Below are 25,820 nucleotides of genomic sequence, written 5' to 3'. Positions count from 1 at the left end.
ACATTTATTTTCTTGCTCATGAGTCTGGGGTTGACTGGGTCTTGGTTGGGATTGACAGCTTGGCTCCAGGCTGCTGGTTGAGTCCAAGTCTCTTTGGACTAGCGGCTACTTGGGGCATGCTTTCTCATGGCGGATCATGGAAATGTAAAGGGGCAAACCAAACTGTGCAAATCCTGGGAGAGTTCCTCTTGTGTCACATCTACTAAAATTACCTTGGCCAAAGCAAAGCACATAGGCAAGCCCAGTGTCAGTGCGGTGAGGATGTGCTCTCTGTGTCACCCTGCTTGGCAAGGCCACGTGGCAGAGGGAGGGGAAAAGAAATGGAAACAATTGTCCGATCTTCCATATGTTTCCTTCATGAGAACTCATCTGTGTCAGGCGTCCTGCACAGAATTAGCTTCATGGCCCATTCAGTCCTTTCTGTGTCTGATGGTGATGGTGATAAAGGGGTGGTTTTGCAAGAGCTTGAGTTTCCTCCTTAAGATCAGAATCAGGGTTGAGATGGGTGCCCAGATCTCCTCAGGTATTGCTCCACTTAGTGTGTAATGGGATGGTCTTCACTCTTACCTGTCCGGAGCCTCCTGCTGGATAGGCAGGTGATCAAGGTAAGGGTCAGCTGAGTCCAGGGCCGGGAGAGGCCTGATGAGAGGGCTGCAGAGCATGGGGCCAAAGGTGAGCTGGGAGAGCCAAATCAACAGCCAGAAAGCCAATCTGGCTAAGGGGACTGTCTGGAGGGGTAGGCAGAATGAGATTGAATCAGGGAAATTGGACAGAGCCCAGGGGACAGGCCAAAGCAAGAGGGTGCTGGACAGATTGGGGATGGGGCTCAAGAAAGTTCCCAAGCAACAGGAATTCTCAGCCCGGAAGGGAAGGAAGTGTTAAGATTTGAGACGTGACCCATTTTTTAACCCCAAGGAGGAAACAGTCTTGGGCAGGCAATTTCCCCTCTGATTCCTGCCTTGGCAAATTTCTTTAAACTGCTTAAAAATGTCAATATCCACAATCACCATAAGAAGCTCATATACCATAGAAACACTTGCAAAGAAATAGAGTGTGGTAGTTATTTTTCTTTTTTAGCTCCTGGTGAAGGCTGAATGTTTTCCAGGATGAATGGTTACTACTGAAATGATCTTTCCAGAGCTCTGAGTTTTTTCCTTATAATTAACGTCAGTATTGCCAAAGTGGGCCTGTTCCATTTGAATAATGGAGGCACAGATTGGCAACTGCAGTAGCAGAAAAAAAGGCACAGTTACTGTAAATGGGTATTTCTGTTGTGACGGAGCCATTCTGTGTAGTCCTGTTACATATCGGGAGTCTGGGGGGCGGGGGGCAGAGGCAGAGCAGGTGGAGGGAGGGAGGAGAGGGCTCTTGGAGGACAGAGAGCAAATTTCTCCTGCGGAGAATGTGGGGCCTTCTGCACAGCTGGGTGTCCGCAGATGGCAAGGATCACATTTCTGGATCTGGTGTGAGCAAAGGAGGCACAGAAAGCCTCTACTTTTCTGTGCACTTGGAGGCTGATATTGGTACCAGATGGGAGAGAACGAACTTATTATTAGTAATGATAATCCCAAGATCTGCGAGGCATTTATTGTCCGTCACAGAGTGGGTTCAGACTGTACGTGCTTTATCTCTGGAAGATAATCCCAATACAGTAGGTACTATTATTATTCCCATTTTACAGATGAGAAAACCAAGGGTGAACATGGTGAAATCACCTACTCAGGGTTATATGTCCAGTAAGTGGTAGAGCAGGAATCCAAACCCAGGCGCCACTGAAGCTCATGGTGACTCATCCAGTATAAGCGCCCAGCATGGCATGACTGTGACAGTCACAGGTCAGGCTTAGCCAGGGTTTCTAGATGCCCAGGGTACTGACACAGGCAGAGTGGCTCCCCGCGGGCTGAGTGCTGGAGAGGGCAGCCAGACCGCAAGTGGCCCTGGGGGCCTATCTGCGGAGGATCAGGGGAAGGGACTGGATTTTTCAACCAAAAAAGGAGAAGAACCATAGAGTGGACATGGTGGTTGTCTCTCCGACATTCACCACACCCTTCTCCCATTGTGTAACACTAGGAGTGGGGGGAGGGGGAGGGGGCTTGGTAGATTGACCCACAGCTTGCATGGACCCTGGTTGATCTATAGCTAAGCCAGTCATGGATGTCCCATCCCCCTTGCCTCTGTGATTGTCTTAGAGATGGCAGATCTAAGACATTTCAGGCCAGTGAAATGCCGGGAGGGGTTTGGTAGGGGCTTCTAGGAAAGCAAGTCTGTGCTTTGATGAGGGGGTTCAGGAAAGGGCCAGCTCTCTGTCTACCCCTCCCCTCAACAGTAAGCAAGAAAGCAGGTAGCTTTGCTGGCTGTTGGCAGCCACCCTGTAACCACAAAGTCATCCAGGCTGGATGATGGCAGAGCCACTAGATCAATCCCCCTCCCCCACACAAGCCCACGCCCACTCAGGGGCTGCCTCTCAGGCAAGTCTATAAATCTGCTTATTGTTGTGTTATCCTCACTGAGCTGCGTGTTTTCTTGATGCTACAGCATTTTAACTGGCATATCCTGGTTCCAAACGGGAGATAAGCTCGATGTCTTTGTTCCCAGGAAAGCCGATTAGAACTATGGGGAGCTAGGTATCTGACTCAATGGAAGGATCTGTCCTGTGGTGAGCGCTCTAGCATTTGAAGCATCCAGGCTAAGGCTGGGGAATCTTCACGAGACTTCTTTCTTCCTTCCTTCCTCCCTCCCTCCCTCCCTCCCTCCCTCCCTCCCTCTCTCTCTCTCTCTCTCTCTCTCTCTTTCTTTCTTTCTTTCTTTCTTTCTTTCTTTCTTTCTTTCTTTCTTTCTTTCTTTCTTTCTTTCTTCTTTTAATTATATTCCGTTAGCCACTGTATAATACATCATTAGTTTTTGATGTAGTGTTCAGTGATTCATTAGTTACGTATAAAACCCAGCACTCATCACAACATGTGCCCTCCTTAATACTCACCACCCTGTTACCCCTCTCTTCCCTCTGAAACCCTCAGTTTGTTTCCGGGGGTCGATAGTCTCACTCTCTGATTTCTCCCCCTTCAGATTGCCCTCCCTTCCCCTATGGTCCTCCGTGCTATTGCTTATATTCCACATATGAGTGAAACCGTATGATAATTGTCTTTCTCTGCTTGACTTATTTCACTTAGCATAATCCCCTCCAGTTCCATCCATGTAGATGCAACTGGTGGGTATTCATCCTGTATACAATGGAATATTATTCAAGGATTTCTAAGAGGGAGGAGAGACATGGCTACTGGTAGGCTCACCACTATCAGGGTGGGGACTCCCACTTAAGAGTGGGAGTGGGACTCTGAGGCAGGGGGCTGATGCTGAATGCCCCTCCCTGCTGCAGGACAACGTCTCAAGGACAACTGAGGGCACCCATGTAGTTTTTCCTGCATCATCTTCAAAAGAGACCAGAATTTTATTTTATTTTTATTATTATTAATATTTTTTAAAGATTTTATTTATTTCTTTGACAGAGAGACACAGCAAGAGAGGGAACACAAGCAGGGGGAGTGGGAGAGGGAGAAGCAGGCTTCCCACTGAGCAGGGAGCCTGATGCGGGGCTCAATCCCAGGACCCTGGGATCATGACCTGAGTCGAAGGCAGATGTTTAATGACTGAGCCACCCAGGCACCCCCAAAAGAGACCAGAATTTTAAAAATCATTTTCCCCACAACTCCCACATATTAAGAAGTTGAGTCAAAGTGGTGCTCATGTGATGTGTATTATAGCTAACACATCGGCTGTAGGTCAAGTTGGTGGTGCAGTTGCATTGTATTTTTTAGTTTTTTGTATGGTTTAGAGTAAAATGGGACTTTTCATATAATTAATGCGACTGATGCAGCAGTGTCCATCATATCGGGCATGCCATATAAATTCTTAGCATGGCAAACTATTGTAAAGGTTTATGGTTGTGATATCTTTGCTTTCCTGACATATTGAGTCATACTTATGATTTAATTATTGTGAAGTCCAGAGTTAGGAACGCTTTGTAACCTTGCCACAGCAATATTGTTTTTGTGGGGAAGAGGGAAGCCAATCCGTTTTAGTCATTGTGTTAATTTATAAACACATTGCCTGTTCTAGGTTCCTTTCACAATCCCTTCTGGATCTGTCATCTATGAATTTATTTGAACATTTAAAAAGCATTGACTGTTTCCAGGGTGTACCACCCACTTGCTATGAGAAGCCATGCTTTCTTGTATTTATCCTAAACTTGTATTTCCTGAGAGGCCAGTGTCTTCAGCGTCCCCCACTTTGGATTACTCTCCTGGGGCGTGACAAGCCCAGGATGACGAGCAGCAGTGGCCTTGGTCATTCTCACCTAATGCCACCTTAACTTTGTTTTGTATAAGTGGCTCATTTACTCTCCTCCACTGTGGCTCAAAGCAAATTAACAATATCAGGGGATTTTGCTGAATGAAGATGGAATTAAGCAGAGACCATAGAATATACTGGTGCTACTTTGGCAGCCTTTTACGTGGTGAAGCGAGGGAGAACTTGGCTCCTGGCTGCCTTGCCCAGGAGGATGGGTGAAAGAAGGCCATATTGCAAGCAGTGTGTTCTGGGTCGTTACTGAGTCCAGAAGGACTCAGGCTAGACAGTAGAGATCCTTATTTGAATTCATAGAAGCAGCCTTTTAGTTCCCAGATAGAATGGCTATTCCTCAGTTGTCAAGCTCTTGTGCTTATTTTCTGACTTGGAAGATGGGCACAGGGCAGGAAGAATCAGGCATGTTCTCAAATGTCTGGGCTAATAGGCATCATTTTCTTAAATTATCTCTGCTTCCTGTAGAATTAGTTTTTTGAGCTCAGAGTCCCCCGGATCTCTTGCTAGCTGCCCTGAAGCAGGCATGTTGCACGCCTTTCTTAGTCCAGAGCTGCAGATGGATGTCTGAGGTCTTTTCTTCTTGCCCAGTACCGGAGGGAGAACACACAAACTGCTTAAAGTTTGCCCAAGGGGCTGGGCCCAGTGTGTGGCCCATCAGCCCTAATGCTCTGCGTGCCCAGCTCCACACTGAACCTCCAGTTCCTGTTATACAGCTTAGGAAAACGAGACTATTTGCAACTTGAAAGCCCATCCCTGGCCAGGGCACTTGCTAGCAGAGATCTAGAGGAATTAAGGACTTCAGCATAATACCCCAGTTCCAGCTTTTGCTCTCCAGCCCAGAGGAGCTACTCTGTGTGCATTTTTGTGCACGCTTGTCTTTCTCTCTGACTTTTTGAAAGCATAGATTGCTGGTCCTTATCAAGGGCTGACTTTGACCATGCATTCACTTTCTCTAAAACTCCCAACCACCTTATAGGGTCTGTGTCATTCCTCCATTGGACGGACAAAGGAACTCATGCTCCAGGGAAGGAGGCACCTAGCCTGGAGTTACACTGCTTTGGGGTGGCAGAAGTGGGATTTCCCATTCTGAAATGCCACTGTCTACTGATTTGCTTATATAAGATTGGAGGAGCACTTTAAAAAAGATGAGAAAAAGTAGAAATGTGTTTGTTCTAAGTTCCTTGCCTATAACAGCTGGCTTGGTTTTTCATTTCTCCAGGTTTTGATGCTTTTGTAAAGGCAAGACCCATGCTTTGTTCTCTGTCCCATAAAGGCTCCCTTGGCAGAGCAGGGAGCAGTGGGCTCTAAGGCTCCAGGAGGTGGTGCATTACCCAGAGGATTATTGACCCTCATTTAGTGATGGGCCTTGGGGCTGATACTGAGGAGATTAGGGTTCTCTACATGGTCTCAGGAAGGGGCGAATTTAGTTCTGTTGCTTCTTTGAGTGTGAGGATAAACCTTGATGGGCTTCCTTTTCCTGTCTCCCTCTCCCCCTCTTACTACCCTTATGTATATTGGCCTGTCTTACTTGATCACCATTTCCCCCATGGTTTTAGGGGGAACCTTGTAAATGATCAGTTTGTGTTTTCCAGCACCACTTGTAAGCCTACATCAGTAACACAGAGAGGTCTCTCTATATTCACTTTCTATCTCTGGCCTCCTTTTTGGCCAGAATAGTAGGCATTCTGGAAATTATGCCCCTCTTAAGACCTTCTCCCTGCCTCTCCTGCTGGCATTGATGGGTTTTCTCTCCTCACATCTTTTTCATGAGTGGTAATTTCTCTGTTCCTTGACTCACAATGGTGCAGCAAGGAATCCTCTTGCCACTTAATAAGACTCTGTGTTTGAAAGCCCATCTCAAATGCTCTTGCCTCCATGAGGTTCTCCCTGAGTTATCCTCAACTGGGTATATCCTTGCCCTTCTTCATATCCGCAGCACTGGTAGTCTATCTTTAATTGTTTTTTTCTTTAAAACATGCTGTTTCTCCCTATTTCCCTAGTTGTAAAATTAGCACATATCCATCATAGAAAGTGGAAAATGCAGAAAGGCACAAAGAAGAAAATAAGAATTAGCAAGATAATGATAAGCTCTAGCATTGGGGAGGGTCGTATGTAGGCACTCTTCAAAGTTCTGCATGTATATTCATCCAGCTCATTTTCACAGCTCCTCCTGGAGGTTGCTATTAACAGAATCCTGATTTTACACACGAGGAAATGATGTTCAAGGTGGTCACGACCTGTGTCTCAGATACCATCCAGGGCCCTGTGTGATGTGGAGATCTTGCTGAACTCGGCTGAGCGGGTTCCATGGCTGTGAGAGTTGGGGAGTCCTGGGCCAAGCCCCTGGGCTTCTCCTGGTTCCTGCTCCGGACTCCGTGCAGCCTGGGGTGCTGCTTGGATGTCCAGTTGGATGCCAGCTGTCCAGAGATGGCAACATTCAGAGGCCACCTCTGTGTTACTTTCTTCCTACTTCTCCCTCTGTGACTTCTCCTTGGGTCAGACAGAGGCTGCCACACATAAAGAGAAGCCGGTTTTAATTGTGGGACTAAAAAGCACAAGAAGTAATAACCACAGCAAACATTTATGGAGTGCTTACCATGTGCCAAACCCTGTTTTGGGAGCTCTGTGTGTGTGTGTGTGTGTGTGTGTGTGTGTGTGTGTGTGAACTCTTGTCCTCCTCACACAATAGCTGCATTCTGGATGAAGGGACTTCAACACAGAGAGGTTAAGAAACTTGACCGAGTTACACAGCTAGAATGCAGTGTGATTCAAGCTCAGGTGGATTTATTACTTCTTTAACCTTACAATTAGAATGAGGAATAAGGAACAGCCTCACGGGCCTCTCCCCACCCCAGACCACAAGGGTTTTCCCGGGCTGGAGGGATGACTGGCAAAGAGTGGGTATGGGGCATAGTATAAGATGGGGGACCTGACTGAGGTCCAGGCAGAGAGGGGAAGGTCAGCAGTGAGAGACTGTCAGGGGCAGCTTGGGAGCTGATCCGATGCCCACAGGGGAGTCCCGAAAGCTCTTTGTCTAGTCACTTGAACCTATGGCCTTTGGGACACCTGTGGATCAATCAGAACAACACTCACCTGAGCCTGGAGACTTTGCCAAGTCCCATCTAAACAGCCCTGTGTGGACACCCCCATTCTTTCAAGGTCCATCACACCTGTAGCCCCTGGAAATAGAGGGCAGGGGGTCTCGGCACCTAGAGAGATGGTAGCTGTGCTCTTGAACTTGGGTAGGAACAGCATTGAAACCCACCTCTTCTGATCTTCAAGGGACAAATTGAACACCTTTCAGGTCATGGGAAGTCAGAAATAGACAGTCATGTGGATGAAGGCTGGGAAGACTTCTTAGAGAAAGAAGAGTATAGCCTGGTTCTAGAATGACAGAGACAAATTCACCTGGAGGAGGAGTGAGGAAGGAGCACACGCCAGCCTGAGGAGAAGGGCTGAGAGAAGGGAGTGGCTCGGCATCCAGGGATACAGACTGAGAGGACCCTCCAGAAACCGGGTTGGGGTAGATGGTAGGCTGTGTACCATCTGGGATGGGGGATGTGATGAGGTCAGGGAGAAGTGTGGGTGTGAGAATCAGACCCACTGTGAGAATTGGGCTTGAATCCTAGCTCTGCTACTTATTAGTTATCGGATTTCTGGCAAGTCACATGTCCTGCCCTCACCCTAACCTCCAGTTTCTTCACTTGTAAAATGGAAGCTGTAACGCCTACCTAAGGAAGCCCCAAGCAGGACTTGGTGGGATCATGAACAGACAGTGCCTAGCCCAGTGCCTGGCACATACATAGAACTTGCTTAACAAATGGTATTCATTACTCTTGCTCTGCTGGGAAATCTCCTCGAACTGCTGCTTTGTTTTATATGTCTTCATGCAATGTCCCCAGGTAGCAGTCCCCAAGAAGACACATTCTAGCCTCCACATCTGAAAGAAAGGGGGAAAATCTTAGTGGATGTTCAGCTAGAAGAAAATTACACAGTGGGCATAAAGGAAATGTGGGGATGCCATTCCTCCATCTTAATTTGATTTTGGTTTGCTTTTCCTGGGAAGCTGTATTCATTTGAGTAGTTTTCCTGGCAAACATTGGAAACATATGTCTGGTTCTTTCATGCACAATGGGGATGCTTCTCGCTTCCGTCTGTGCATAGACCAGGGTTCAGGAGAGCTGTTTTTCTTATGGTGGGGTGGGATTTGCCTTGATCCATCCCACCGCCCTCTACTCAGCCCCTTTCTGGGAAATGGAGGCATCAATGTTAAAGATCAGCTAACCTGATATCCGAACCTCACTCTCCCATGTGTCACTTTCACAGTTATTTGTAATATTTAAGTACTAACAGACATGATCAAATAGATTCTTTTTTCTTTTTTTTTTTTTCAGTTTTGGAAAGAGTGAATTTCTTTTTTAAAAATTTTAATTCCAGTCTAGCTAACATACAATGTTATATTAGTTTTAGGTGTTGAATATAGTAATTCATCAATTCTGTACATGACTCAGTGCTCATCATAACTGTGCTTTTAATCCCCTTCAACTATTTCACCCATTCCCCCCCGCCGCCTCCCCTAAAACAGATTCTTAAAATTAACTTTTTAAGAAACTCTATCTCATTTTAAAGGAAAACTTTAAGGGCTTGATGAGCTAGTTACATTTTTATAAGCAGAAAAATAAATCTGTATCAGTTTGAATGAAATAAAATTAAAGAGTGTTCATTTGCATTCCACCTGTGGACTCTGCCTCACATTTGGCTGATACAGTTGTGAGTGAACCTCTTCATGGTGCAGGTGAGGAAACTGAGGCCCGGTGGTATGAAGTTACTTGCTCAAGGCCACACAACTAGCCAGTGGCTGAGCTTGGACTTGAACCAGATCGTCTGAGTTATTTATGCATCTTGGCAGCCATCTATCCCTCTGATTCATGTGGTCCCATGAAAATGTTTGGAGTGCAAGCACAGCTCCAGGTGTTGTGGCAGATGCAAAGAGTACAATGGAGGGCCTGTTCTGGTAGACTCAGGATATGGTGGGAGAGACAGTGTTCCAACAAACCATCTCAGTGCTGAGTTATGTGACAAGAGCTTTGCTAGAGACAGGCAAAAAGGATCATGGGAGAGAGGAGCTCAGGGCCTGGGATTGTGCATCCGGATTCTCGTGCTGCCCTTATCCAGGGCTAAGGTGATACCACTCTCCATGCAATAAATAACACTCAGCCACCACCCCATTTCCTGCCCCACAGTCCTGTCGTGTGGCATAGTGTGTTGGCTAAGAGAGCACAACCTCAGGGGTCCTTCCGACCTGAGTTCAAATTAGGTGTGCACATCACTAGCTTTGTGACATAGTCACCTCTCAGATGCTAGCTTCCTTCTGTAAGATGAGGTTTATGTGACCTGCTTATATTTTATAGATGTGGAAAGGAAATGAAGTCATGCATGTAAAGCACTGAACATTGCCTGGCCTATCATAGATACCCAAGAAGTGAGAGCTCTTATGTGTTCTAGACAGATAGTTGCTACACATGCCTGCCATATCCCTTCCTCACACCGAATCATGGGCATCTTTTTCTTCTTCCCACCAATCTATTTGATAGTGCAGAGCCACGCCTCTCATGTGATCTAGGGCCCTCCAGTCAGAGTTTGTGGCATTTGTCAAAGCAGTCATCTCTCTTGCACATGCAGATGAGAAGTTGACCCTTAAACACAACTTGGGAAGTGACTCCCATTAACAAAAGTCAGCATAAAAACATGGTGGCCTCATGGTCTTTAGGCCTGGCAATTGGAAGTTGGGTTGAGTCTGTCTGACTTCATTTCTGGAGGCATATGTAGCTCCAGCATTACCCAAATTGGGCAGTGAGGGAATTCTCATGTTCCCAACACTTTCAACAATGTCCCATTATGCTTGGTGAGTCACAATTGGGCCCTTGTCCATGGAACAGCATGTGTCTGTCTGTAGTGAGTACAGTGCCTTGCTGTATGTTTGAACTAATTTCATAGGCTTGTCTCCACCACGGATGTTACTTGCCTCCTTTTCTGACGGTTGCTGGAAGCTTGTATCAGAGAAAGTCAGGAAAGGAAAGTGCTATGATTCTTTCCACTGGGCAACTGTGCATGTTGGAGGTAGTGCCCGGGAAGGAAAGTTGGGTTCAAGATGAATTAAAAGTAAAGTCTTGGGTATCTGCAAAAAGGCACTTACCTTAGTTGGCAGGTCAAAGAAAACTCTCAGGTCACCTGTAATTGTTGCGGTTAATGCTGAGGGCTTGCTTTCCCTTGACAGGCAGAGGAAGGAACAGCAGAATATTGAAACAGCTCCCTGGACATGCCAGGGTCAAGGAGGCACTGTAGACTGTGTGCAGAGACAGCTGATTTGCTTCTTGTGTTGTTATGATGGTGAACTTGGACAATTGCATAGACAACAGAGAACCCTGGGAACACAGACTTGATTTCTAACATTCCAAAGTGGGGGGAAGAACTGCCGGTTCCCCCAGTTCCAAGGACACCCTGGCCTGTTGCTTTTTCCCACTGCCTGGCCCACATGCCTTGGCTGTGCTGAGCATCAGCCACTCAGAAGGTGGGCCCAGGGCCAGCCTTGCTTGCACCCTCTCAGACCTCCGCACCATTGCAGATACTGGAATGCCCACATCCCCTCGGTTCCCTGGTGAACTCCTGGTCAGCTGCCAGCAGCCAGTGGAGACTACAGTTTCTCCAGCGGGTCCCTTGACCTCCCATCCTTTGGGTAGCTGCCTCCGGTCCCCTCATAGGTTTACACCCTCTACTGTAGTACTAAGACGGAGAGTTAAAGCTCCTTGGCAAGGTCTTTGCTGGTTGCTCTGTCTTCTCGACTAGACAGTGGGCTTTCTGAGAGCAGGGACCTTGACTGTCTTGCTCACTCTCATGTTCTCAGCACACAGGACACTTCCTGGCAGGCAGAAGGTGCTCAGTAAAAGCTCAAGTGCCACATGAAGGCATGAATGAATGACTAGCATCCGCAGGTGATACTCTGTGTCTGGTGAGGCACCGTCAGTTTCCTGGGGGCCCGGAACTCCTGCAATTAGCCATTCTAGGCTGTTACTATTTTGTCACTAGAAGGCGCCCTTTAAAAGTCCCATCTGTGACCTGTTCTTATTCCTCAGTACCTTAGCATGCGTGAGTTGGCAGGATGACAAGGTACCTGAGGAAATAAACTGGGCTTGGTATGATTTTGGGGTGGAAGGAGGGCAGCGTCAGTGTGTGAGGCAAGGGGTGAGTAAGAGAGATCTGGAATGAGGCTGTGGGGTACTATCCAAGCAGGTCCCTGAACTGAGGGGCTCCTTCTGGGCGTGACACCTAGGACAGTGTCCTTGATAGGGAAGAGCGCTGGGAAGGAGAAGGCAAGAGGTCAAATGTTCCTATTAGCCTGAGGCTAAGCCTAGGGGAACTTTATACCTGGGGAGGGGGGCGGGGGAGGTGTCCCAGGTGAGTTCCAGGTCCTTGTTTCTAGCTTCTTAGACAAGGTAATTCCTCAACCCACTTCCATTCATTTGTTCATTCATTCATTGACCTAAGCCACACTGACCACTTATAATGCACCAGAAGCTGTTCTAGTTGTCAGGGTACGGTGAAAAGCAAAATGGACAAGTTTCCTGTCCTCGCGGAGCTTATGGTCTAGTTGGGGAGAAACAGATACTAAACAAATATATCTATTATGATACCAGATAACCATTAAGTGTCCTGAAGAGAAATGGAGCGGGGAAGGCCAGTGGTAAGCCATGGTGTGCGGTTTTAGATAGGGCGGTCAGCGTGGCTACGTTGAGGAGGGGACACCAGGGCAGAGAATAAAGAAAGGGACCCTGCTATGTGGGTTTTTCACTGGAGGGAGACAAAGAGACTGAACGCAAGTCCAGCTCCCTTGCTTTTGGCAAGCATGCAGGATTGGGAGAAATAGGTTCCCTTTGGAAGTAATTCTTTCATCTGAACTGAGTAGGGGCCTTTGACAGGCGGGTGTGCTGGGCATCCTTGGCTTTGAGTTGGCTACAACACTTCCTACTGAGCCTCACATTACTCCTTTGCAAAGTGGGGATGGCTTAGATCCCCTTCACAGGGCTCTCTTGAAGGTTCAGTGAGCTGACTTGGTGACTGTGAGGGACCGCGCCCAGGAGTATGATCTATACGTTCCCCATATGTCAGCCTTCCAGGTGTGGAAGCTCCACAGCAGTTGGTGGCCCACTGATTCTGGGGAACTGTTGGACACCCTCTTTTATGCCCTCGAGCCCGACCCCCTACCTCTGCCCAGGACTCCCATTAGGGTTAGGTTCCGACAGTTGAGAGGCTAAACTTAACAGCTTTGTGATCTGGGGCATGTTATGGTCCCTATGCAGTTTCCATATCTGTAAAACAGGATCAGAGCAGTACTGTTTTGTGGGGTGTGAGGAGAATGGAACCGATCGCGCCAGGGGGCCTGAAGCCATGCTTAACACATCGCCCTAAGTAAGTGTCTGTCATTCTGCCCATTACTTCTGTGCCTTCCCAACGCCACTGGGACTTCCTGTGGAGAAGAGGCCTGTTCCATTCGTCTCTTGGTTCCCAGTGGCTACGTCAGGCTTGGCAGAGGGTAGGCCTTCAATAAATGTTGGATGGGTGTGTGGCTTGATGGATTAGGTGGATAAGTAGGGGAATGAGCTTCTTTGTATTCCTCCTAAACTTTATGCAAAGCTGTGAAGGCGATGAAAGAAAATGTGGAGGGTGCTGACGGTAGAGTTTGGAGAAGGGGCAGAGCACGATGCAAGCTTTCCTGCAGACATGGCTGAGGACGGAGGGGAGAGGGTACCTGGCCCCCCTCAGCTGGTCCCGCAGCTGACTGGGGGTGGGCTCCGTGCCCAGCACCGCACAACACTATCCTCTCTTCTCCTCACAGCCCCCCCAGGGGGTACTAGAATTACCGCTTCTCTCCTACAGGTGAGGAAGCGGAGGCTTGGAGAAGTGAACTGACTTTCTTTTTTTTTTTTTTTTAAAGATTTTATTTATTTATTTGACAGAGAGACATAGTGAGAGCAGGAACACAAGCAGGGGGAGTGGGAGAGGGAGAAGCAGGCTCCCCGCAGAGCAGGGAGCCCGATGCGGGGCTCGATCCCAGGACCCCGGGATCATGACCTGAACCGAAGGCAGACGCTTAACCAACTGAGCCACCCAGGTGCCCGTGAACTGACTTTCTTGAGGCCACACCCAGGGCTGCTGATTCCAGAACTTTCGCCCTCAGCCCTTATGCTCCACGGTTGGGTCTGTTCCTCAGCCACATTATGAACAGTTCTGCTATAGAGCGCTGAGCTAAGGACTTACTCTTTGGAAGTCCTTTTCTCATCTGAGGTGAATGGGGACCTTTGGCAGGCGAATGGGCCAGCTCTGAGGGCTAGGCATTCTCAAGTTGGGGTTGTTTACCCCTCCTTCCTCTTGGGAAAATTCTGTGATCTCTCCAGAGCAGTTTGGCTGAGTTCATTCAATTCACAGGTAATGATAAAGCTGGTGTCTGGTGATGTACACCCTGAATTCAGAAATGTGATCGTAGAAATGTGAAATTGGGAAAAGGGGGGTGGGATCTTAGAATGGAGGAAACACAGTGTTTATTGAGTGCTTACAATATGCCAGCACCTTGTATATTTTCTCAGGAGTCTTTCCTAATAAGGGTTCCTCCTGAGATTTGAACCCAGGTCTCTTAGGCTTCCAAACCCTGTCCTTTAGACTGGGAATGAGCATTGGTTGTGATGAAGAGGGGGTTCCCCAAGGTTCAAAACTCTCTGTGCACCCAGTGTCCTGTTAGAAGTCTAAATGTGCGTAAGTTCATAATTGCTATGTTTTCCAGTCATTTGACAGCTCTCATTTGCTCCATCTCAAAGAATGCTGGGTTTTCCTCTACCCACCTCCACCTTTCAGGGGAAATTACACTGCTCAAAAGAAATCCCAGTGTATATACCCAAAAGAATCAAAAGCAAGGACTCCAAGAGATATTTGTAAACCCATGTTCATAGCAGCATTTTTCACAAGAGCCAAAAGGTGGAAGCAACACGAGTGTCCACTGATGGATGAATGGATAAGGAAAATGTGGTACCTACGTACAGTGGATGGTTAGTCATCCTTAACAAGAAAGGACATTCTGACACATGCTACAGCATGGGCAGATCCGGAGGACATGATGCTGAGTGACATAAGACAGACACAAAAGGACAAATACTGTCTGCTTCTACTCACATGAAGGGCTTAGAGTAGTCAAATTCCCAGAGACGGAAAGAAGGATGATGGTTGCCAGGGCCTGACGGGGAGGAAATGGGGAGCTGTTGGCTAATGGGTATAGAGTTTCAGTTTTTCAAGATGAAAAGAGTTACAGAGACAAATGGTGATGATGGTGGCACAACAGTGTGCTTAACGCCATTGACCTTGACGATGAAATATAGTTGCGATGGTAATTTTGTGTTATGTGTATCTTACCACAATAATAACAACAAAAGAAATCCCAGGTGTGTGGGTGCAGTTTAATATTCTCTGATGGCAAGGATTTGAATTTCACTTCAAGGAACTTACCTCTTTCTGGTCCTTACTAGTTAATGGGTAGGAAGTGGGGTAAGGTGGGATTCTGTTGGGTTTCTCCAAGTAAAGTAGGTAGTTCAGTAACTCCTGGATTCCTGGACAAAGTTCTCATGGGTGGAGAATCTCCCTCCTTCTCCTTCCTTCCTTCCTTCCTTCCTTCCTTCCTTCCTTCCTTCCTTCCTTCCTTCCTTCCTTCCTTCCTTCCTTCCATGTTTATCCAATGCCTACCATGCACCATCCACCCTGCCAGACACTAGACACGATAATATGTGACCTGTGCCCAAATATGCTCGCATTTTCTTCCATTTTTACTATGTTTTTGTCAGTGTATACACTGTTTTGCTTAATATTGATTCATGTTCCATTTATTTTCTGTGTTGTTTTTTATTTTCCCCAGAGCAGAATCAAGCAGTTGCTTCTACTTTAATTTCTGATGCTTTACGAAGGCTGAGCTGAAGGCTGCACCACCAGAAGCTTGGTAAGTGTGGGTGACTGGCCTTGGCTGGGAAGCTGCTGAGAAGTTCAAGTGGGAAGGGCCCCAGAGAGTCAAGTGAGTGCTTTCAGTTTTCAGAGTCTGGCATCGTGGGAATTTGCCTGGCCTGCTGGATGGAGAGAGGCTGACTTGGATTCTGTGGGCTTGGAAAGACAGTCAAAAGACTCTTCCTTTCCCTGAAATAGCCATGCATTTGTTTAAAGACTTGAAACGGTTCTGATGCTGGAATTTCCCTCTGTGTTTATTTTCACATCTGGGTGATGGTCTTCTGCCACCGAAGGACTTTTAATGAATCACTTCAGAGATTGCTTTTAATGTTTCCCAGATGAGAGGGGGCTGGTGCTCGTCTTTCTTCTGAGGCCTTACAGGGCAGGACTGACTTGGCTTCCCAGCTGGCTGCCTGGAGCTGTCCCTTGGGGTAGGCAGACAGACATTTTTCGTTTTTCTGGGAAACCTGTTCCTGCAGAGCTCCTCATCACAGGGCTTTCTTTCCACGTGAGGAAGGGGAAAAAGGTGGACTGGAATATAAATAAAAGACATAGACTGGTTTTAATTGGTTCAAGATGTTCTAGGTTGTGCTTGCTTCGGGAGCCCTGGCAGATAGCACCTCTCTGCATTCCCAGGCTCTTGTCTGCAGCGGTGGGAGTTCCAGGAGACAACAGCGGCTGGGGTGGGCTTCCAGAGCACAGCTTGGGAGGCTTGGGAAGGTGTTGGCTTAGCTTAGAAGTCACTGGCTGCCAGGCATTGTTCGATGGACGCCTGCTCCCAGGGTCCTCAGCAAAGGCCAACAGTGGCTAGCGTCCCTATAACCACTTCGGGTCAATGGTTTCCACTCACCCTTAGCCTGACAGACGGGCTCCTTTGTGGTCACATCCCTGCTCCGTGTCCCTCCGTCACCTCTCACCCTGACGCACACTCTGTGCTCCAGCCACATTTCACACACTCTGTTGGGTACTTTCCAGTTGCCCCCACTCCAGAGCCACCCTCCACTCTGCTCTGCCCAGCTCTAAGCCCCAGGGATTGGTACTTGGGGTTCATCATCTAGGCTCCCCTGCCCTGCCCTCTGGCTTCCCATTGGGCTTGCTGGCTGGGGAGCCCCATAGGAGAATCTGAGGAGGAAGGGAGAGAGAGGTGGAGGTATGTATTTCCTTGGCTCCCATTCTGTGGGGTCATCTCAGGCTGGCTGTGTGCCTTAGAAGTCTCAGATTGTCTTAAGGTGGCCCGCTGTATATAATTTTCTCTTTCTGTCTTCAGGTAACTGCTTCCTGCCTTCATTCTTTTGAGTCCAGGGGTGGTACGGCCCCTCGAGTCCTGCACTATCTCTTGTGGTTTCCCTATATCTTTCCGTACCTTTGTCAGTCGTCTGTTTACTAAACCTTTCCTGAATTCTCTTCATTTGAGTATTCCTGCAGGCACTTAGATTGATATATACATGGTGTCATTTTATACACTTGGATCTTTCCCATGCCATTTCTTCTGCCAAGAATTCCATTCTTTGCCTTGGCTGCCTGTTGAACTACTCCATGTCCTTCAAAATTCCACTGAAATGTCACCTCTGGGAAGACTATCTTGAATTCCTCATAAGAGTTCATTACTGCCCCCCTTGGCCTTCTATCTCTCTTTGTGGTGTCAGTCTTGTTCGTAAACCCTCCATCCCCATCCTCACCCCTTGCTAACAGACATGTCCAGATGTTCCCCTCATCAAAATTTTATAATGTTTAATTCCTTCAAAGTCTGATTCAGTGACTGTCTAAAGTGCTTGCTTCAATGTGAGGCCCAGAGTAGATGCTTAATAAATGGGAGCTCTTATCAGCCTACTTCATACTAAAGTGTGAATGGCTGTGTGGTTTAATGCATTATCCCTTCCAGGAGCAGCTTGCATTTATAAAGGACCTTTTAGAGTTAACACTCCCCGCAATGAATCTCTGAATTGGCAGAGGGGTGGAAGGTCCGGGGATCTATCTCTGGGGCTTCTCAAATTATATCAAGTCCAAGGCCTCTCTCTCTGTAGGTTTGAGAAAACAGAGAATCACTTCAGGTGATTCAGCATACAGAGGCTGCTTGGAAAGGGGACAGGTTGCTCAATAGTGGCCTGGGGGAGCAGAGTCTATGGAAAAAGACAGATGTGACTGGACACATCTCTGCTCAGCTAATATACCCTTCTAGTGCTATTGGAATGTGATTTTCTAAATTGTGACTGGCTGACTTTCTTCTCTTGTGGTTGAGTTTGTAATAACATAGACTATGACTCTAGTTTTGCCAAAGTGGAAAAAAATGCCATCCAATGGATTTTTATGGTGGTTCTTAAACATTTTTAAAAATATTATTAAAGATGTAGCTCAATAAGTCTTTAATGTCCTGCTTTGGGGCTGACGAGCCAAGGCACAGAGTTATGAGGCTGGGTGTGGGCAGTTGAGGGATGCTACACCTGGGGGGTGCCAACACTGGTTTAGTTGCTCTGTGCAATTTTGTCTAAAAATGGAGCTACCTACGTAAGTACAAATCCAGAGTATTTTGATCGTCCATGGCTTGGGGGAGAGATCAAAGCTAAGTGTCTCACTCCTCATTAAGTTCAAGAAGCCAGGGAACCTGCTCTGTTCCAAGAAGTCCAAATACCTCTTTCCTGGACTCTGGAGAATCACAGCTCATGTCTCAGGTGGTGCAGAGGCAGCGCTGAGTGGAACCACCTCTTGCAAAGCTGGCCCCTTCCCTGCTCTTGGAGAAGAGGGGCCGATCTGTCATAGTTCCATAATCAAGACATTTGGGGACATGTTTTATAAGAGCTTCCATGCAGCTGGCAAAATGGCAGGATTCTTGAGGAGAACCAAAAGTGTTATTTGCTGAGTGTCTTGGAGTGGTTATAGGGCAGAAAGTCTCTCAGGGGGGGTGATAACCTCAGGTGAGCAACATGGAAGTCCCAGGCACTCTGTATTTGCTGCTCCCCCACCCCCTCAGCTTCTTGTGTCATCAATGTCCCGAATTCCCCCTTTTCCAGGAACTTCCATATAGTCACCGTGAGGTCCGAAAACCTGGGAAGGGAGGCTTGTGAACTGCACTGCAAAGGGGGTCTGTCCTGGCCAGGAATGGCAGCCCGAGTTGACCTTCTGCTGCCTACCTGAGCTCTCCAGCCCCCCTGTGGTCATGGGCTTTACCACCCAGCATGGCTGCATCTACACACACCTTCGGTTGGTCTCTGCTTGCACCTCCGTACTCAGGAGATTCTCAGGAAGCATTTGTCAATGGAATAACTCTGAACTTTCACCTGGTAGGCTCTTTGTTGTCCTAAGATGCAGCTCATTTCACCTCTTCTCCTCGGCATTTTCTTTTCTTGGGCTGGGCCCTGTCTCAGGAGGCCACTTCCATTGGTCAGAGGGGAGGACACTCTTGCTTTGTATCTCTGGCCTCCGGATGGCATTCCTGTAATTCTAGCTTTATGGCTTCTGGTTCTTGGGCTCTGGACCTTCTCTGCACATTGCAGTGTGGAATAGGGCAAATCCCCCTTATTTCAAAGAACTGCACATAAATATATTCAAGACATTTCAAAAATTTCCAGTCAAAATATTTTGGGAAGAACAGCCAGATTTTGTAGAGAGAAAAAAAAGGGCAGTTTAATGGGCAAAGATATTCTGAGTAATTCTACGCTTGGGTGACTGTCCAAGTCAAGAAGCTGTTCGACGAGCATTTTCAGGAATTGCAGCCTCCAGGCCGGCTTGTCGTCGGAGTGTCTTCCGTGGGTCACGTGGAGGGGCCCTGGTCATCTCACTGAATGGTTGTCCTCGCCCCACCCTCCCACGGCCCCCCCCGCCCCCCCCGCCCCCTTGGGTTTCTATATCAGGAAGGTGACCAGTGAACGTGATTTGCCTTAGGACAGTGGTGCAGGGACACAGATGGACTAAGCCCTGCTTTGGTCTTTCCTTCCCCCACACCTGGAGGCAGGAATGCCTTCCCTGGAGAGCTGTGTGCCCACCTGGAGGCAGGGGGATGAAATGAATGGCCATGAGAAAGCCCGCACCTGCAGTTCCTGGGGCGTTCTTCCATCTCACCTGAGCACACCTGCTGCTGGTTTCTGACTTTCTATTCCCTGGCGCAGGTGCACTGGGTAAAGCTGAACCTGTGGTGGAGATGGTGAAGCTACTGGCCCTGACTTTTACATTTGTGGAGCATTCTGTTACCCGAGGGCGGTCTCTTCACACCTTTGTGCCTCAGTTTCCCTCTTCATATGGCATAATGTTCTGGTGCCGCCAGTGGGAGATCATGTTCTGAAAAGGGCTCTGTCCTCACCTGACCCCATTTCCTCCCATGTCCTCAGTGGTCTCTTTTCATCTCTTGTTACTTAATTCTATTTTACTCTCAGCTGGTTGCCAATTTCTCTCCCTCTTAGATGCATGTTGATAATAACTTGAGGGGTATTTTCTTTAAAAACACCCTAAATGTAAAAGAGGATTCTGGAAGTCCAGAAGCCTTCAAGGTGCAGACGAACAAATCTCCAATGACGATATTTCAGCAGAGATTTTTTTTTGTTTTTTTTCCAAAAGGGAGTCTTTTCTAAAATGCCTTACCTCCATCCCATCATGGTGGCAGAGAGCCTTTATATAATATATATAATTTATATAATTGTATAATATATGTTATATATAATATACTTTGCTTTTCCTGCTTAATATTATAACATCACTATATTTTCTTGTCATTAAAATTATTTTATAGGCATCTACTTTTCTAACATTTTCTTATAAAAAGTTTTCAAACAATGCAGAAAAATTGAAGGAATTTTAGAGGGAGCGCTCACATACCGGCCACTCAGAGTCTGCATGCATTAACATTTTTAAAATTTATTTTTATTTATTTATTTTTAAATTAATAATTATTTTTATTTTTTGTTCTTAAAATTTATTTTATTTTAATTAAAAAAATTTTTTTTAATTACATGCATTGGTATTTTACTGTGCACGGTTTTATCATGTTTCTCTCCATCCAGCCCTTCCTCTCTACATCCGTCCATCTGTAATTTTGGGGATGCATTTCAGAGTAAGTTGCAGCCATTAATACACACCCTCAGTGTATACTTCAGCATGTGTATTATTAGAGTTCACTATTTGCTTATAGTTTTTTCTGAACACACAGTAAAATGCACACATCTCAAGTGTACTGTTTGTAGACATTAATTTCTTAAAATGTCATTTCTATTTTAGTTGTGTATTCCCACACTTTAATGAACAGTTAATTAATTAACGGGGGCCAGGTGATCACTCTGTAGTCCCCATTTGGAAGCTGGAGGCCTAGGCTCCTCTCTTCTTCAGCAAGGAGAATTGTTGTCCCACCTGATTCCCATCCAGTGTGATCTCTCCATGTTCGGGCGAGGGATGCAGACCCCTCTCCTATCTTCCCCTCCAACTCTTGGTCAAGGGGGCCCAGAGCCAATTCCTGAGGCCCTGTGCTGCAGCCTGGCCTTGTCCAGCCAAACCCAGGGTGCTGACTCTGTCACCCCTACATAGTTAAATAATTGTGGACATCAGCTACCATGCCAGCAGTTGTGAGGTCCTTCCAGTTTCTGAAGGGCTCGCCTCCATGTTCCTTCTTTCAGACCTCACTGCAGCTCAGCGGGCTACCTGTTATGGTGGCGATACTGGGGCTCAGAGCAGGGAGGTCATGCAGCTTGGGACTGGATGCAGGCCTGTGTGGTGTCATGTGCTGAGCTGTTCCTATGGCCCCACGGAGCTTTCACCTGCATGAATTCCCAGGCGGTGAAGTAGTGACTATGCATATCCCTAAATATATGTCATCGTGACTTTCTGGGAAGTAACTAGCTGGGGTGTGGGAGGGTGGTTGCAGACATAATGACATAATTTGCTGGTCATGTGACAGGGAGATTTTAGTCTGGTGGAAAGACCATTGGTTTTGGAGTCAGCTGATATGGGTTCTTCGTACCCAAGCTGTGTGACTTCAGGCAAGTCACTTACCAAGAACCAGTATTTTTTTGAAGGTTTACTATATGCCCAGTGGGGTACATACCTAATCTCATTTAACTCCCCTCCCAGTGCCCTACCATTATTTTCAACCTTGCTTGGTAGATGAAGAAACTGTGGCACAGAGAGATGAAGTGACTTGTCCAAGGCCATACGGCTCAGGCACCCAGACACTGCATAGCATCTGCAACCTGGGGATAACCAGGCCCTCCTTAGGGGTGCCTTTGGGACTGTGAGGTGAGATATGTGAAGTTGTTTTTTTTTTTTTTTTTAAGATTTATTTCTTTGAGAGCGAGAGAGAGAGCGAGCCTGAACAGGGTCAGGGGCAGAGGGAGAGGGAGAAGCAGACTCCCTGCTGAACAGGGAGCCCAACATGGGGCTTGAACCCAGGACCCCAAGATCATGACCCGAGCAGATGGTAGATGCTTAATGGACTGAGCCACCCAGGCGCCCCAAATGTGTGAAGTTTAATCTCCAGAGAGAAGTAAGTTTCACTCCCTGCCTTCATGGTTCAAACACAGAGGCTACAACTGGATGCCCCTGGGCCAGATTTGGTCCACATGGTATTTGCTAGAGAGTTTTCTTCTTTTAACTTAGATTGTCAACACTTAAAAATTGAGAGAATGTACATAACAACGTCTTTTTCCAGCTTACCTTAAAAAATCTGAACACGTGGACAGATCAGGTCCCTGTTTAGGCATGAAGCTGCTGGCTGGCTCAGAGGCAGCTGATGCTTGTTCCCTAGTTCTCCACAGTCCCCACCATTCTCTCTTGTCTCCCACTTCCTGAGGCCAAGCGTCAGTGGCCATTTCTCATCCTGTTGCATTGTGGTTTTGCTGACACAGGCCCACTTGACTCACTGTCTGCCTGGCCCCTGTGGGCATGTCGGGCTGTAGACAGAGCAAAGACCAAATAGCTCATGGGGCACATCCTTATTATTTTCCAGAAGGGAGCCACAGCTTGGGTCATTTGCTATCTATGAGAATCAAAGGTCAGGGTGTTCTCATGGTAGTAAACACATGTAGGTACCGAGGACTATTCGGAAGGTATTTACTTCCCAGCTAGTCACACACTGGTGGTCATACAGAGCTTTGGGTGAATGCTGTGGCTATATCTAGGGCTGTCAGTTTTGGTCTTCAGGCATTTTCAGCACACACCCCACCCTGGCCTATGGTTTCCAGGTCGTTGTCCAGGGCATGGCAAACATCCCTTCCTCCTGATTGTGCACCCTATTCCCTAGGACTTCAGTCTGGGAGCGGCGACAGTAACACAGCATTTCCCCAAGTAGGGCAAGCAGTTAGGTAACACGCAAGCATTTTTTAAAAATGTTAATTGTTAGGTATTTTTTTCATGAGAACTAGAAAAATGTAACTAGCACATCAAGTCTCTGGTTTTATTTTATTTTTTTAAAGATTATTTATTATTAGAGAGAGAGAGAGAGAATGAGCAGGGGGAGGGGCAGAGGGAGAGGGAGAAATATTCTCCTTGCTGAACAGGGAGCCCGATGTAGGACTTGATCCCAGGACCCTGGGATCATGACCTGAGCCTAAAGCAGACGCCCAACTGACTGAGCCACCCAGATGTCCCAAGTCTCTGATTTTAAGAATATTATTGCTTAGGAGGAAGCTACGTTTTAAAAAGAGTTATTTTATCTTTTTTTTTTTTTTAACAGGCTCCACACAGTGTGGGGCTCGAACTCACAACCCTAAGATCAAGACCTGAGTGAGCTGAGATCAGGAGTTGGACACTTGACCGACTGAAGAGTTATTTTAAAGTTGATTTACAGAGAAAAAGCAAGTAAATGCTGCTGTAGGTGAAAAGTGACAGCCAAAGCACGCGGTGTTTGACTCATCAATGTCTGAAGTTTGGGAAAAACTGCGTGGGGCCTCTGTCATTCTCTCCACTGTCCTTGGGCCACGTCCAGGGGCAGGAGACAGGGTCCTCTCTTATCCCCTGCTTCATCTCCATTGCTTCCGCGAGTCTGGGGCACCTTGACCTGGGCATGATGGGAAGCTTTGCTGTCCCTAATCATAGCTTCTCCTAAGTCTGTCATGTGGCCTTTGCAAATAGGCCCTTTACGGGCCCTGAAGGCAATATGCTTTTGAAACTCAAGGCAGGAAAAGACTCCCATTGTGTGTCATCTCTTCCTTGGGGCAGAGGATACAGAACACTCTGGCTGCCGCATGAACGGGGGATTATCCTGGGGTAATGCAAAATAGCAGGAGAAGAACAAAACCCTTACCAGTTAGTAGTTTTGAGGAAACAGCCCATCATAGGTGGATGTGGCAACTCTATGCATGGACAGCAGTTGTTGGAAAGAACCTAAGGATTGAATCGAGTACGTGAACTTGGCTGAATTTCTTCACTTCTCTGCGGAGTAGTGTGCATACATGTTCAGTAAGTGGATGCCTCTATGAGGATGGTGACAAGGATCTTTCTTCCAGTGCTAATGTTAATTTAGAGAGAAGGAGGAGTTGTATCTTGAGGTTTTGTATTGGAGTTTTTGCCCAGGAGAATATCTTGACAGAGAACAGTCTGTTGACATATTAACGGCCATACCCTAGGGGCACCATTTTTCTATGCCTTTGTTTGGTCTATGGGGACAGGGAACATTCTATTCTGTTGGTCATAAGACTGGACGGTGGGAGGAGAGGGCAGCTCTAGGCACTTGGCTACTTTCTAGGCTGGGTAAAAGCCAGTGAGGCCTGCCTACAGCTCTCGCACCTGGCTCCCATGCATGAATGCAGTTAGAATTTACTAAGTCCCAGTTGAGGGTCAGTGGAGGGAAGGGGCCACATGAGCGTATTACCTTGAATGGAGATCCCTAGAATTGTCACCAATGCAGTATTAACACAAAGGGCAGAAATGGCCCAAAGAAACTAGCTTGGCTTCTCCCAGAGAGAACTCCCCACTGAAAATGCATTCTTCTCTTTGGTGGGTTTTTATGTAATTTGCAGTTACTGTCCTTGATTTTGCAATGACGACATTTTCTTGTTTCTGTATTTTGATGCTCCCCTCAGTGGTTCCAAAAGGACCCTGCCCCACCAACATATTGACCTTAGCCAGTGAGACAGTTTTCAGACTCTTGGCCTTCTGGAGTTTTAAGAGAACAATTTTTTTTTTTTTTTTTAAGGCACGAAGTTTGTGGTAATTTGTTGCATTGGCCCCAGGAAAGTAGTACACATAGCTTTCCTTCATTCAGTCAGTACATCTTTGTTGTGCATCATCTGTGAAGTATCGGCCATCCTTTCTCTATACAGTGCTTCTGTGGGGGAAGGTGCCAGTGGGAGATGCCACATCCCATCCAGTTATAGCTGAGTTGGTGACTGGTGGAGGAATATCCGCCTCCCTGCTCCTCAGAGGCTCCTGCCTCTTTGATCAGCAGGGCTCTGAGCCTGAGCTCAGGGGTCCCGTCTAGAAGAGGAGAAGGGCCAGGATGTCTGGGAGCTGTGAGATGGGGACACTGTCGTGTCCTGGCAGCATCTTCCCAGCCACGAGAACCAGAGCCCAGCTTGGGTTGAGCACAGGGAGCTACTGCTGGCGTCTGGACGCAGTTATTGCAAAATCCACGTTCAGTAACTGCAAATTACATTAGTTCCCTGGTACCACAAAGGTAGCAGCTTAAAAGTTAGCGGCTTTAAACAGCACAGATTTATTATTATTTTTTTTTACGGTTCTGGAGACTGGAAGTCAGAAATCAGGCAAGGTGCTGGCCTTCTGGAGGCCTTAGAGAGGAATCTGTGTCCTTGGGGTTCCCACCTGCTGAAACCACTTACATTGTCTGGTGCTGGGCACTGGCTCCATCTTCAGAGTGCATAACCCCACCTCTGGTCCATCATCACATGGCCTTCTTCTCTAACTCTGACTCCCCTTGTGCCCCTCTTACAAGGAGACTTGTGACTACACTGGGCCCACCAGGATACTACAACGTCACCTCCTCATCTCAAGATCTTGAACTTCATCATATCTGCAGGGCCCCTTGTTCCAAAGTCACAATCGCTGGTCCTAGGAATTAGGACAGGGACATCTTTGGGCCTTGGTACTTAGGGCCATTATTCAGCCTACTGCTGACCCCCTTAGAGCAGAAGGTTGCCAGTGCACTTTGAGCTTCAGTAGACCTGTCCCGCAGCTCTGGAAGGTGATGGTTGGTATTCAGAGCCTGAGGCCAGCCTTTTTCTGTGTACCTGTGAACAACACCATGTGGCTTGAGGGCCTCATGTAGCCACCACTTGGCCTTTGCTGTGCACTTACCAGGTGCTGGGTTATGGGGTCTTCAGTGGCCTTTCCAGAAAAGAACATAGAAGTGTGATCATGAGATTTTGTGAAAAGCACTCAGTAATTACTGTAGGACCCATGGAGCTGTCTGGGAAGGATTTGAAAACACTTATGACAGATGCCTGTTGATTTTCTGTCCACGGTGCTAGAGCTGCTTCTTTTTCTGAACA

At 47.3% G+C, this 25,820-nt stretch overlaps 1 long non-coding RNA gene across 11 annotated transcripts in view; it reads left to right on the top strand.

The window, feature by feature from the left end:
- LOC123861696 (uncharacterized) overlaps positions 1–25,820 on the top strand; it is a 272,443-nt gene that overhangs the window by 112,454 nt on the left and 134,169 nt on the right. For 9 of the 11 annotated variants that reach the window (XR_010413202.1, XR_010413200.1, XR_010413201.1 and 6 more), the window contains one exon: positions 15,314–15,394. This is a non-coding gene — a long non-coding RNA (uncharacterized LOC123861696). The remainder of the gene's footprint in view (positions 1–15,313; positions 15,395–25,820) is intronic. The other 2 variants (XR_010413204.1, XR_010413207.1) reach the window with 1 other exon arrangement.

The sequence above is a fragment of the Mirounga angustirostris genome, unplaced genomic scaffold (genome assembly GCF_029215605.1).
Source record: "Mirounga angustirostris isolate CCGP_5_RB_7025 unplaced genomic scaffold, mMirAng1.0.hap1 SCAF_7, whole genome shotgun sequence".
NCBI classification, from domain to species: domain Eukaryota; kingdom Metazoa; phylum Chordata; class Mammalia; order Carnivora; family Phocidae; genus Mirounga; species Mirounga angustirostris.
Note: the sequence above shows the minus strand (reverse complement) of the source record. Positions and strands in the feature narration are given on the sequence as shown.